The sequence below is a fragment of the Ceratotherium simum genome, chromosome 15 (assembly GCF_057802395.1).
Source record: "Ceratotherium simum simum isolate JZ-2026a chromosome 15, ASM5780239v1, whole genome shotgun sequence".
NCBI classification, from domain to species: Eukaryota; Metazoa; Chordata; class Mammalia; order Perissodactyla; family Rhinocerotidae; genus Ceratotherium; species Ceratotherium simum.
The window spans coordinates 55,195,198-55,208,744 of NC_141914.1; the positions used below are offsets into that span (position 1 = coordinate 55,195,198).

Consider the following 13,547-nt stretch of genomic DNA (forward strand, 5'->3'; position numbering starts at 1 on the left):
GAGAGACACCCAGCGGAGCCACTTGGCTTGAACCTGAAGACGCCTCAGTGAGAATTAAACATTTAAAGTAATAAGCCATCAATATTTTGGGTTTTATTTGATTCTTCAGCACACCTTCACCTATCCTGAGTAATAAATATATTGCTTTTGAAAATAGAGTGCAACCATAGTGAAAAACCTACAATTTGTGGTAATTAGTTTAGCAAATGAATGGTAAGTAGTTAGGAAATTGCTATCAGAGGCGAGAGAGAGAGAGAGAGAGAGAGAGAGAGAGAGAGAGAGAGAGAGACATATTTTGCAGTAGCAAAACCTTTAGTGTAATTGTAATACATATCTATGGTAACTTGAAAAGCTGTCTGCATCCTACCAAATTCTCTTTAAGGTCAGACCCCTGAATTCTAGCAACTCTATCATTTCTATTACAGGAAGTTATGGTGGAGTTTTCACTTGGACACATAAGTAAATTCTGAAAAGCATTTATAATCCCTATAAAATGGAGATTACAAGGTATTTCCTGAGGTTGAGGAGGATAAATGGCAGAGAGTATTTGAAAGCGTTTCGCACTAGTTAATATTTAAGTGGTCCTGAGCAACTTGAATGAAAGTAGAGAGAAAACGGTGAGAAGCAAACTGTGAGATAAACTATATTTAATTCTTGAAAATATAAGCTACTTCTAAAATATACTCAAATTTTAATAATATGAAATTAGCTAATGGAACCAGTATTTCTAATTATAATTTTAACTGCAATTTCTATAATTAACATGAAAAAGTAAAGTTTTAAAAACCTATCTCATGCACTTGCTTATTCATTTCATATACAAATAAAGAATATTGTTATTGGTTAAAAGCACAGATTTTAGAGTCCAAAAGATCTGAGTTTAAATTAGTTTACTGACTAAGCTACACTCAGTAACTTAATCCTTCTAAACTTCAATTTTATCTAGGAAATGCAGATTGAAAAATTACTTCAATTGTTGGTTAAATTAGTTGAGAAAATACATGTTAATTATTTAGTATATTTTCTGGATCACAAAAAGTGCTAAAATATTGCTAGCTATTTTGTTATTGCAGCAAACACTGCCATCATCATCATCACTATCTTTATACATGCTCATTATCTTTCACCACAGATAACTGATGAGCATAGTCGTCAGATAAGGACTCAACAGGACCCTGACCCTTAAATTTAAAACAACGGAGTTATCAGAAACACTTGTGTTATACTGAAACATTTCTCCCACAATTATAAAATGACCCCATCTTTCAGTGGGATGATTGGTTTATCCAAAAACGATTTTCAGGAACTTAAAGGATTTTAAAACTGCTTTAAAAATGATTTTAAAATCTGGTATATTTAAAAAAAAAAAATTAGTTGTGTCATTCTTGTCATTCAACATTAATCTGAAGAGTCAATAGACTGTTTATGGGAAAAGGTGAATGTAAATTTCACAACTGAACAAAATAACATCACCATTAATATCCAAAGGAAACTTAGCATCAGCCATCAGCCATTATCTGTATAATTCTGTCTTCTTCAATTAAAATTTTAGATTTTTAAATATGAAACCTTTGTGTTATTCAATAAGGTTGCACTTTCGTTCTGTACGTAATCTTGGCAGATTGTCACCTGTTGTTCTGAATGAGCTTTCATTAATTTGAAGCTTGAGGTTGGTAATCTGTTAGTTTTTTACAATGCAGCTGAAAACCATTTTGGCTCAATTAGTGACATCTTTTCACAGGATTTTTCATCTGGAGGCCTCTCAAAATTCTTAACTAGCCTCATTATTTCATTTAAAGGTTTTGTGGGAGATTTTTAAAAGCACTCAGAAACCTCATGAGTTGACAGAAGGTAATCGCAGAACACTGAGCAGTACTGGACAGCAGGAAAAGAATGCTGGGCAAGAAGCGCTTTGCAAGAGGCCGTGAATAATGAGCTTTGACAAATTCTTTGCCATTCAGAAGAAATTCTGAACCACCCTGAATATAAGCCCCTGACTCCTGCCTTCATGGCACACGGTTTATACTAGGTCATACCAAAATTTGTGAGGGACTGTACCTGTAATCATGTGTATTAATAGTATTAATTTTTCCATTTTTTCTCAAAAGTGAATAAATTTATATTTTAAATTGAGAGAGTTGTGAGGAAAAAACATTCCTCTCTAAACATTAGATTTTTCATTACATCAGTGCATAATTAATCAGAACAAAGGTATAGATACCACCCTAAAGAAGTAGAAGGGATCTGGGGTCACAAGGACTGATTCTAACATGACTGAATACATTAAAATATGTAGAGAAAGTGTATGTCTTTAAGAAGGAGAATTAGCTAGACATGAAATAAATCTAAAATCATTGAGCACTTTACTACATTCCAGGCAGTATTCTAAGCTCTTTAGAGTAGCTTTTATTTAATCTTCACACAAACACTATGAAATAAATATGATTACTATCATATTAAAACTGAGGCACAGAGGAAAAGGAACTTGCCCAAGGCTACACAGTTGGTAAGTGCTGAAACTTGGTTCAAAAAGAGAGGCACAGTGAAAAAATGTTCAGGACTCATCCTAGCACACTCAGAGTAAACATATTCCCATCCAACGGACTTGGAGTGTTTCATTCCGTAGGCAAACTATTCCGACTGTGCCAATCGTGGATCAGGTTATCAGAACCCACTGTCCTTGGACATTCTTTTCTTCTAATGAAATCCATTTGTTAAGAATCCACAGTGGCCAGGCCATTTATAATTTGGTTTTCTCATCTACAAGGATACAGCTCAATATGCTGAAATAAGTATTCTGGAAGGCTTGATAGTTAAGTTTCTCATTATAAATTTATAGAGTGCCATTTGGATTTGTAAACAATTGTTTGTAATGGGCATGTTTTCATCCAAAAGTAACAGAATACCAGACCAACAGTGGCTACAACACAGGGGTTAATTTTTCTCTCATAACAAGAAGGCCGAAGATAGCCAGCTGCTGGTGTTGGTTTCATAGCTTACAATGCCAGGACCAGAATCTCTGAGATTACTTTAGTCTTCTCCTCGTGTTTATGAGATGGTTACCTCATCTCAAGGCATCATGTCACCACTCAAGGCAAGAATTAAGAGAAAGGGTCTATGTCCCTGATATCCCCCAGAAATTCCTCAGCACACAGTAGCCAGAGCTATGTAACATGGCCACTCCTACCTGTAAAAAGATTAGAAAAATGAGTGTTTATGTTTTCCAGCATATATAGTAGGGAAGAGCAAGTAGAAGAAAGTTGGGAAATGGTGTTGTGCTGGCCAACCTATAATGACACTCATTAAAAAGTGACTGCCTCTAGGGTTGTTGACACATTTGGGCTGTGAGTCTATAAATTTAATAGCCGGACTGCGCCCATGATAGAAATACCAAGGAGAAGGAAAGTATCAATGAAAGACATCACCACTACAATACCTTTTCATCCACTTTGAAATTTCTAAAATTACAATAGAAAATTCCAAGTAACCAATTGTCACCACAGTAGAAACATTTGTAATTACTATAACGCTCTATCAAATTCATTTCTCCATATCCAGGTATCTATGGTTCCAGAGTAGATTCCTAAGAATAGGACACACCAAAAGTCTGGGCAAGTCCAAGACTGATAGGGCACTGTGACCAACCAGGATTTTATTTGGTTGTGAACACCTGGGAGTCTCATGGGAGGGATAGTAGAGTCCAATAGTTGATGAAGCACACCAACAAAAAATAGGAAAAAACAATGACTGTTATCCATCATGGCATAAAAAGACTGGGGAAAAAAAACTCACTTGAGGTAGAGAGTCCAGGTGTACAGTCTGAAGATGTTGGTGGGTGCCAGGAAAAAGAACTGACTTTGAGAGTAGAAGTGGGTAAGCATAAAATCTGTGGTCTGACTTATTCCCAGGTGCCTAGAAACGAGGGAACTGTGACCAATTTAAAGAACCCATGAAATGGAAAGCTCTGTGAATCAAGACCACTCCACTCTTCTCTTCATTCTATTCACAAACTAAGATTTTCAAGTTGCTGGCAAATAGTAACTTAATAAATGTTTGATTCAATAAGTCAACAAATATACATACATATAAATAATGAACAATGTATAGCTACAAGTGCTCTTGAAATGAAAATACAAAAAGCTCAATAGGGTGGCCTCATGAATGTGAGGATGGTTATCTTTCTACAGTCCTGAGGCATGCTCAGTGGAGGACAGTGAAAGATGAGCTACGGTACTGCCAACAGCTAGACTGGAGGTTAAGGCTTTCAGTCTAGTGGGAGGGTTTCAGGACATGCAGAGGAGAGGGAGACAAAAGATTTGTAGCACAGTAATTAAGAACATAGGCTGTGGAGATAAAAATGATTGGTTTGAATCCAGGTTCTTCCAGTAACTAGGTGATCTTGGTCGTGCAACCTTGTCATGAATACAGAGAAACCTCTGCCCAGATGCCCCTTCAAGGAAGGACTTAGTGCTGTTGGCAGAAAGCCTGCAGCCGTCAGCTCTTAAAGGATTGTTTGAACTGCAGACCTACCTCTCCCAAGGTTACACCCTCTCTGGAGGCCACATCTATTGACTGTTGGAGGCAGAGGTATAAAAGCAGAACATTTCAATTTCAGTCCAACCTGGGACAATTCTGACAGGTCAATTTTAGCTCTAGAGCTCCCTGTGGGGTCTGCTGAGGCTATCTAGCCTGCATTCAAGCTGGACCTCTCCCTCTGCCTGATCTTGCTTCCTTCTTCTCCCTTCCACAGATGTCAATTTCAAGGTCTGTTCCTAATAAATGTCTTGCACCTAAACTTCATCTGCTTCCTGGAGAACCCAACCTGCGACATACATCACCCAGGGGACCCATTATTGTCCTTTGTAGAACAGAGATTTGTAGTAATACTAATCTCATATTTTGGGGTTTTATATTTTGTTAACAAGTCCAAGCAAGAGATATTGTTCTGATATTATTTTACTCACGTTTTGCTATTGCTCCCCCAGGCAAGCTAGGTCTGAGAACATGTGGATACATAAATTACATAAATAAAAATTAGCCTAGTATCATATGACCAAATTGCTCCATGTTTAACTTGACATAGATGACACTGTCATATAATATCAAACGTGTTTACTTTCCTTTAATAATCTCAAACAAATATTAAACCTCTTTTTATTTATCTTGTCACTTAAAACCAGGAATTTTGTCAAGGATGCACTATAATGAGATAAATTTACTAAATTTTTCTTTTAGAAATAAATCTTTTAGATGAAAAGAGTTTCTTTGTTGCAGTATTTTCCAGTAACTGCTTTATTGTAGGACCACTGTTTACTGTAACTATAATTGATACTATAGATGTTTTTAAAATTTCATTATATAATTAGATTACCATTGTTTATGACATTCTTTAATAAGTACACATTCTCCTTTTAAACATTCTATGAACTAATTTTAGATATTTGTGATTTATAAAATATTTTTATTTGTTGGAGGAGACACATAGGTCTTTGAGATCATTTAAGAGAGTGGTATTCCAGATTTGGGGAAGCAAACTACAATTACCACCATTGTTACTGCGATTATTTTTATCAAATATCACCATGAGCAACAGAAAAATTTAAGGTAAATTCACCAGTGAGTTAATATAACTATCATCAAGAACAAAGACTATCTTTAGTGTGTTTAAAACCTCATTCCCTGAGCTATAGAGACTTATAAAGAAAATGGATGACACTATGTTACTACATTGCAGAATATATGGTATAATCTAAAAGATGATACAGTTAAATAAATGAAAAGGAGATACAGGATCAAATGAAAAACTATAGTGACTATAATAGCAAATCTTCAAACAAATATGGGAGATTATTATCTATAAAACTCCATGCAAAGCACTTCAGGGAATACAAAGATGAGTATGTATATAATTTAGTATTCAAGGAAGAAAAGTGCAAAAATATCAAGATATAGTAAGTGTAAGAAAGGAAGGACATATTAAGTATAAAAAATATTGACAAATTCTAGTGGGAATCAAGAGAGACATCACATGTATTTGGTTGAAGAATTCAAAAGAGATTGGGGAAAATAGCTTTCATAAATGGCATCTATGATTTCAACATTTTGGATGGGGGAGAGGCAAGGTGGGGACGGCCTTCAAGCTGAGAAAAAGCATGAACAGGTTGCTCATGCTCAGGGTTACACAAAGGAAAATGTCTAGGGAACTGAAAACAGTAGAATTGAGGATTCAGGTATGTTTAAAGAAGTAGGTGGTGATGAATGTAGAAGAAATGATTAGGTGATAAACTATTATTTATACATTCATATAAATGTCTTATATTCTAAATTTAAGAATAAATCCTTACTCAGTAAATATATACGTGTGTGTTGGCCTGATTTTATACATAGACATTCTTAGAACAAGAGAACAAGGAATGTAAAATGATTTTTTTATAATTCATCTTCCCATTGGCTTCCAATATCATTTAGGAGACATATTGCTAAAGGGGATGGGGGTAGAAAAGGTGGATTCCCAAACTACAAAACAATAACTTCTTAAAATGCACCCCATCTATTTCATCCTATTTAAACCTCTAACACTTCCTGGAAAGGTGTATGCTTGCAACCTTGAAAGCTCCGCCTCTCCCTGAGGCCTCCAATTCAAGTCAGGCTGTTGTAATCCTTCTGGAGGTTTTGTACCTGTGGGAGATCAAGATTTGGCCACCCTGGAATCTGGAATCTATCTCTTTACCTTGGTTGTTTTCTCTAGGGACATTTGACCTCCCCCACTAACTGCCTAAAGAATTTGACATGGTGGCTCCTTCCTGGAACAGATCTTCTATCATGATGGCTGTAAAGATAATGTAAGATAAATGTTACAATAGGAAAGGCACCAACAAGCCCATCTTATCAGAAGTTCTGTCTCTCTGGCCACATTCTCTGGGTGGCCCTGCAAGGAGTTGCCAGACAAACATTTACATTTATAAGGGAAATCTCCATTTGTAAAGGTATCTCCCTCTGTTTTGGGAAGGGGGGGGATGGTCTCATTTCTAGAGGCTTATCAATGTAAAAGGTGAGGCCTTAAATCTGCATAATAACCTTACTCTTGTTTACTGTGCTTTAGTGGTAATCTCCTGTAACTAACTCCCCCCACCCCCAAAATCCTCCTTTGTCATTGGCTGAACGTGATATTTAAGATGAGAGTTTCTGCTATTGTGTTGAGAAACTCAGTGTCCCTGCTTTCTCCCATGTATACATGTTATTAAACTTGGTATTATTTTCTCCTGCTAACCTGTCTTGTTAATTATTTGGCCAGCCATAAGAACCTTAAGTGAAGGGGCAGAGGGAGATTCTCCCTCTTCCCCCGACAGTTTTGGCGTAGTCGCCAGGATCCACACTGGCTGGCAAGTTGCCTTCTCTGGCTGGAAGAACTGCCTTCTCCCTGGATTACTGCAGATGATGAGATACGAGAACGCCTGACGAAAGCCGGCAAAAGGTAAGACTTCTTACCACGTCAGCCTCCCGGAATCTCTATCTGCGGAGTCCGGCAGAAGGAAGTGGTGAGAATTTTTTCTCTTTCTAAATTTAGATTGGCAGGAGAAAATATTTGGGAAACTAGTTTCTTATGCTTTTAGTGACTCTTGGTTCAAATTTGGTAGAGTACTCTTGGTCTTGATCTTGATCACTTTTCCTCCCAGAGTAGTCTCTGTCTTGTTCTGTGTCCTGAGAAAACTTGGCTTTGTGACCAGTGAGAATATTCACCTTGGTCTCCACCATATGGAAGGTGCATTTACCGGGGTGCCCCTTGGTGGCCAGTCGAGTAGACTGGGGTTCCGAACTGTCTCTTTGTACGGCTGTGCCAAGCTCTCAGGGGAGTTTGTCATAAAGGGCCCAGTCCATAAGGGCTTTTGTCATCTTAACCTTCTTTGCTTGTTAGTGCTGGAAAAATCCCATTCCAGTATCACCCGCCCGGTGTCACAGATTAGCGGGTCTGTGACTGGAGGCATCCCACACTATTGTGGGAGACTGGAGACACCGTTTTCACTACACCATCCTTACCGCCTGTACAACAAAGGTCTTTACTTTCTCTGAATATCTTTGGGAGTGAATTCTGTGGATCATGGGGGCTACATCATCTGCGCCCTCACCAGGGAGGCCTCTTGCATCCATGGTAGATTTATTCTAAGCGTGGAAAGTTACCTCCGGGTCTTTCCTTAAAAAGGCTTATTGGTTCGAGTCACTACTGGAATAAATATACAAATGAAGATCCTACTCGTCAATGGCCAGACGACGGATCCTTTGAATTGGAAAAACTTCTAAATTGGGGGAAAAAAAAATGTTTTGAGAGCTCTCACATAATTATTTATTTGGTACCTAAGAAAAGGCCAGAAAAAGGAAGGGAAAAATTTGACTAGCCTTAAGACCTTGACTCAGGTTACAATTGAATTGACAACATGTAAAAGTGTAAGTGTTGATAAGATAATAAAGGTTGGAATGTTTGAGCTAATTTTATATAAAGAGGTTACATCAACTTTGCCTGAGTATGTTTTAAAATGTCTGACTGGGAATGCTTCTCTTGTCCAAGAGAAGACCAAGACCTATTGATAAAAATCTTAATGATAACTATGTTTAAAGGTATAAGAGGTGATGAAATTTACATGAAATTTTGTAAAAAAAAACTGATGTTATTTCTATTACAGAACTGGTTAACAAAAATAGTAATTTAAATGACGGCTAATTTTATCTGAAGTCTTATGAAGTCTTGTAGGCAATCTAAATAATTATTGGGAATAAGTAACTAAATAGTTGTGAAAAAGATGAATGTTGGGTGAACTTTAAACAATAATTATATGTTATGGTGGTTACAGCTTCCAAACTCTTTTTGGTAACTGAAAACTTTAGAGTTTTCCTAAATTTTATGATAAAAATTCACTGAGTATCATCATTTCCAAATAAGATATTAGACATTGATTGCTAAATGTACATTTGTCTACTTTTGGCTTTTCATTACAGGAAAACTAAAAGGTGTTTTGGGTCTATTGGTAAACATGTGTTTTATTAAAAGATTGTACTATAAAGTAACATATTTCTAAAAGTTATGAAGTGTTTATAAATTTTCCAAGCCACTAGATACTAATGTAAAAGAGAGTTTATAATTGTTACTTAGTTTTTACTTACAAATTAAGGTTTCTAAGGGTTAAAATTTCTAATTAGTATATGTGATTGAAGCTACTAAAAATTAAGAAAAATATGTCTGTGTACAGGAAAAGTAAGATGTATAAAGAAAGAACAAAGAATGGAAATATTTTGTTTGATTGATTAAGAAAGATAAATTTGTCTTCAAGTACTAGGAGGGAAAAGAAAGACATGGGACAAATTCTGAATGTAAAAAGAAAGCTATAGAAGGTTTGTGGAGGGAATTCTGGAAAAGGAGTTTTATGCATAGTCAAGTTGGCTAAGATTAAAATGAATTTAATTAAGTAAATGAGTTTTAATAGCAGAAGTAAGCTGGTGCAAAATTATAATTTGGTCTTATTTCTCTTAAAAGGATGATTTTCTTAAACTTGATAAAGAGGTTACAAACGATTTTTCTTTACCTTTGAGTAAGTCTACCTAAAAGACAGAAAAAAAAAAAAACTGTTAAAATAATTTCCTACATTCAAAAGACTGAGGTCTCTATTAAGGCTTTTTAGACTGTTAATGCTCTGTTTGCTTTGATTGTTTATATTTTTGACAAGCTCCACCAAAATTCATATCTTAAAATAAGTCTTTTTTTCTTTGAGAATTTTCAAAGGGCCCTGAAACTTCTCAAAGAAATTTGCTCTCTTCCTATAAGAGGAAAGATACTAAACTTATTAGGCTTATTCAGTATGTTAAATTACATAGAAAACATTGTCAGACAAGTGATGATAAGCCTGCTTAGGAGGTATTTTGTGGGTTACTGTTATTGATATAGGTGTTTTAAAACTGTATAACATTACTGAAATTCTGATCTGTCCTGGTTATCAGTCATAATTCTGGTTATTATTATTTTAAAGTGTTGTATGTCACAAAATTAACCAAATTTCCTTGTCAATTGCCATTTTGAGGTCTTGTTGTTTACAGACTTATTCCTTTGCACTAATGCTTTTACAAAATATGTTTCATCTTCAGAGAAGTTCATGGAAAAGACTTTAACACTTACTCTAAAATACAAGTTTCTGACAAACTTTCTGATCATAAAACTGAACTTGATAAAAAAATTACACAAATCCGATGGAGACACTGATGACTTCATGAAGCTGCTAACAAAAAGATTGGGATCAAGAATAGATTACACAGGACTGAATAAACTGATAAGGATGATTATAATTTTTATGATTTTTCATTTGAAGTATTGCTGAATTTTTAATGTTTTGTTTTTTCAGATTTAAGGAAAACTTTTTCTCTTTTCTCCTGAGCTAGCTATGACTTATAGCAATTTGGTATATGATACTTTTATAAGTAAAATTAAAATATTTATCTTTTTCTCTCTATCTGAGCCCTCAAATTTGGAAACTCTTAGTGAGTGAGTATTGTTTTCATGGCAATATAGTTATTTACATAAGTTCAATAAAAATCTGTTCTCCTTATAACAGGACACAATTAGAAACACTGGTTATATTACCAAGGCTGTGACTAGAACATCATATTTGCGATATAACCATACAGCTTTTGAGAAATGAAGATTGGACTTTATAGAATAAAGCCACGTGAAAATATTGGCCTGGTACCTTATGTTCCAAGCAGCACTTACCAGGATAAGTAAAAAATGTCACTTATCTGGCAGACACAAGGAACCTCGAAATATTTTGGGGGAACCTCGGAAGAGAGGAATTCACCCAAATCTGTAGGTATTACAGGCGAAGTCTGATGACAAAATCCTTGGCTTGGCTTTCCTGGCCTGGAGAGGCCTTTAAAGTTAAATCTGAGATTCCTTATAAAAAGTTTCAGCAAAGCAGATTTAAAAGAGCCTATGTGATCAATTGCTATTCTTGCTGTACTTATGTAAATAATTGGGCCAACTCTATTAGAACTAGACTTATTTTACAAACTAGTTAGTTTTAATTTGGCTATCTTAATAAAAATGAGGGTGATTTTAGAAAAAAAAATTATATTTCAGTAAAAACTATAGTATACATTTACAGATATTAGATCCTAGTTTTGTTAATTGTCTTTTGAGGTTTTTGTTTTATATCTGTTGACTGGACTGGATCCTGATTTCTTCCAGTCTCCTGAAATATCTGGCTACAGATGTCCAAACTAACATTTTTGATTTTTTCCATCATTTTCATTTGAAATCACTGAAAACTGAACCTGCCCTTTTTCCTGAAGCCTTACAAACTAAAGCTGATGGACTTGATATAAACTTAAGAGATGACCTGACGACACCATCAGAGACATTTTAAACTACAAAAGATACTTTGACGCTGACATCTAAAAATCATCTTAACTGGCTGTCATCTGACCTCAGAAACTGGTTTACAATTTGCTCCAACCATTAACCTTGTTTTTCTTTTGTTTACATAGAAATGCTTCTATTAAATACTTGATTGCTTGCTTCCATAATATAGGCGTAACCTTGAGAGCCCACCTGCATCACCACCTTCCAAAATGAACTTAACTGAACTGATCTATTATCAAGACTAAGAAATGTGTTCAGTGAGATGAAACAGTCTACCAACTCAGCTTCTGGACTATAAAACTTCTTTAAGTTTCAAAAGGACTGTGAAACTTTTAGTTTCAAAGGCGGGACTGTGGGAGATCAAGATTTGGCCACCCTGAAATCTATCTCTTTACCTTGGTTGTTTTCTCTAGGGACATTTGACCTCCCCCACTAACTGCCTAAAGAATTTGACATGGTGGCTCCTTCCTGGAACAGATCTTCTATCATGATGGCTATAAACATAATGTAAAATAAATGTTACAATAAGAAAGGCACCAACAAGCCCATCTTATCAGAAGTTCTGTCTCTCTGGCCACATTCTCTGGGTGGCCCAGCAAGGAGTTGCCAGACAAACATTTACATTTATAAGGGAAATCTCCATTTATAAAGGTATCTCCCTCTGTTTTGTGAAGCGGGGGGATGGTCTCATTTCTAGAGGCTTATCAATGTAAATGGTGAGGCCTTAAATCTGCATAATAACCTTACTCTTGTTTACTGTGCTTTAGTGGTAATCTCCTGTAACTAACTCCCCCCACCCCCAAAATCCTCCTTTGTCATTGGCTGAACGTGATATTTAAGATGAGAGTTTCTGCTATTGTGTTGAGAAACGCAGGGTCCCTGCTTTCTCCCGTGTATACATGTTATTAAACTTGGTATTATTTTCTCCTGCTAACCTGTCTTGTTAATTATTTGGCCAGCCATAAGAACCTTAAGGAAAAGGGCAGAGGGAGATTCTTCTTCTTCCCCCGACATACCCTTCCCATCTACTAACCACTGGAATTCCTCAGAAATTTGCCTCCGTCAGCTAAAACAAAATGAACAGCTGGATCACTTTTCTCCTTTTCCCACGTTCCCATCATTCTTTCAATCCCATTTTTCCTATTACTAATCCATCTCCTACCGATTAACTTCTTTCCTTGGCATCTATTATATATGGTATAATCTGAAAGATGGTATAGTTTAATAAATGAAGAGATGGGGTCAAAAGAAAAACTACACTCATGTTATGTCCTTCAAGCCCCACACCATACTCTCATCAGCATGGATATCACACAGAACTCCTCCACCTTCAAGATCTCAAATTATGTACTTTCTCTCCATTATTATAAATCTTTTACCTTTTCTTTCTTTCAGGTTCACTAAATTTGCTCTTCTTATTCTCAGTATGAACTTCTATCACTCAACCCTGTCAATTTACTCAGTTCTTTAATCTCTAATTATAATTGACTCCAGAACTCATCACGAGCTTTGTTTGCACCACTGCACCCATCCCCGATCTCAGATTTCCCCAGAGTGGGATGCCTTTACTCTGCTTCCAGGCCATGAATTATTTTTGATCAAAGATTTAAATACATGAAGCCTAATTCCCCTAAAAAAAGCAAGGCATTCATCTTTTACTGTGAACTAACTATTGCAAAACATTTAATTCACACTTTTTTTTTCATTCCCTAGCACAAGCCCAAGAAAGCAATACCAAAATTTGAATATCCCCCTATCTTTTTTTTTTTTTTTTGTGAGGAAGATCAGCCCTGAGCTAACATCCATGCTAATCCTCCTCTTTTTGCTGAGGAAGACCAGTCTGAGCTAACATCTATTGCCAATCTTCCTCCTTTTGTTCCCCAAAGCCCCAGTAGATAGTTGTATGTCATAATTGCACATCCTTCTAGTTGCTGTATGTGGGACGCGGCCTCAGCATGGCTGGAGAAGCGGTGCGTCGGTGCGCACCCGGGATCCGAACCCGGGCCGCCATAGCGGAGCGCGTGCACTTAACCGCTAAGCCATGGGGCCAGCCCCCCCATATCTTTTTAAATCTCCAACTCACACACATTTTATTAACAACTCGCAGTATGAACCTCCTCAGGTAATATCATTCCAAACTCAGCAA

At 36.3% G+C, this 13,547-nt stretch overlaps 1 protein-coding gene across 5 annotated transcripts in view; it reads left to right on the forward strand.

The window, feature by feature from the left end:
* The first annotated feature begins 6,621 nt into the window (after positions 1–6,621).
* SLITRK3 (SLIT and NTRK like family member 3) overlaps positions 6,622–13,547 on the forward strand; it is a 150,305-nt gene continuing 143,379 nt past the window's right edge. For 2 of the 5 annotated variants that reach the window (XR_015554514.1, XR_015554513.1), the window contains exon 1: positions 6,716–7,474. The gene's annotated coding sequence lies outside the window, so the exon portion shown is untranslated. Of the gene's footprint in view, positions 7,475–10,131; positions 12,336–13,547 lie in introns of those variants that run through there. The other 3 variants (XR_015554515.1, XM_087440085.1, XR_015554512.1) reach the window with 3 other exon arrangements.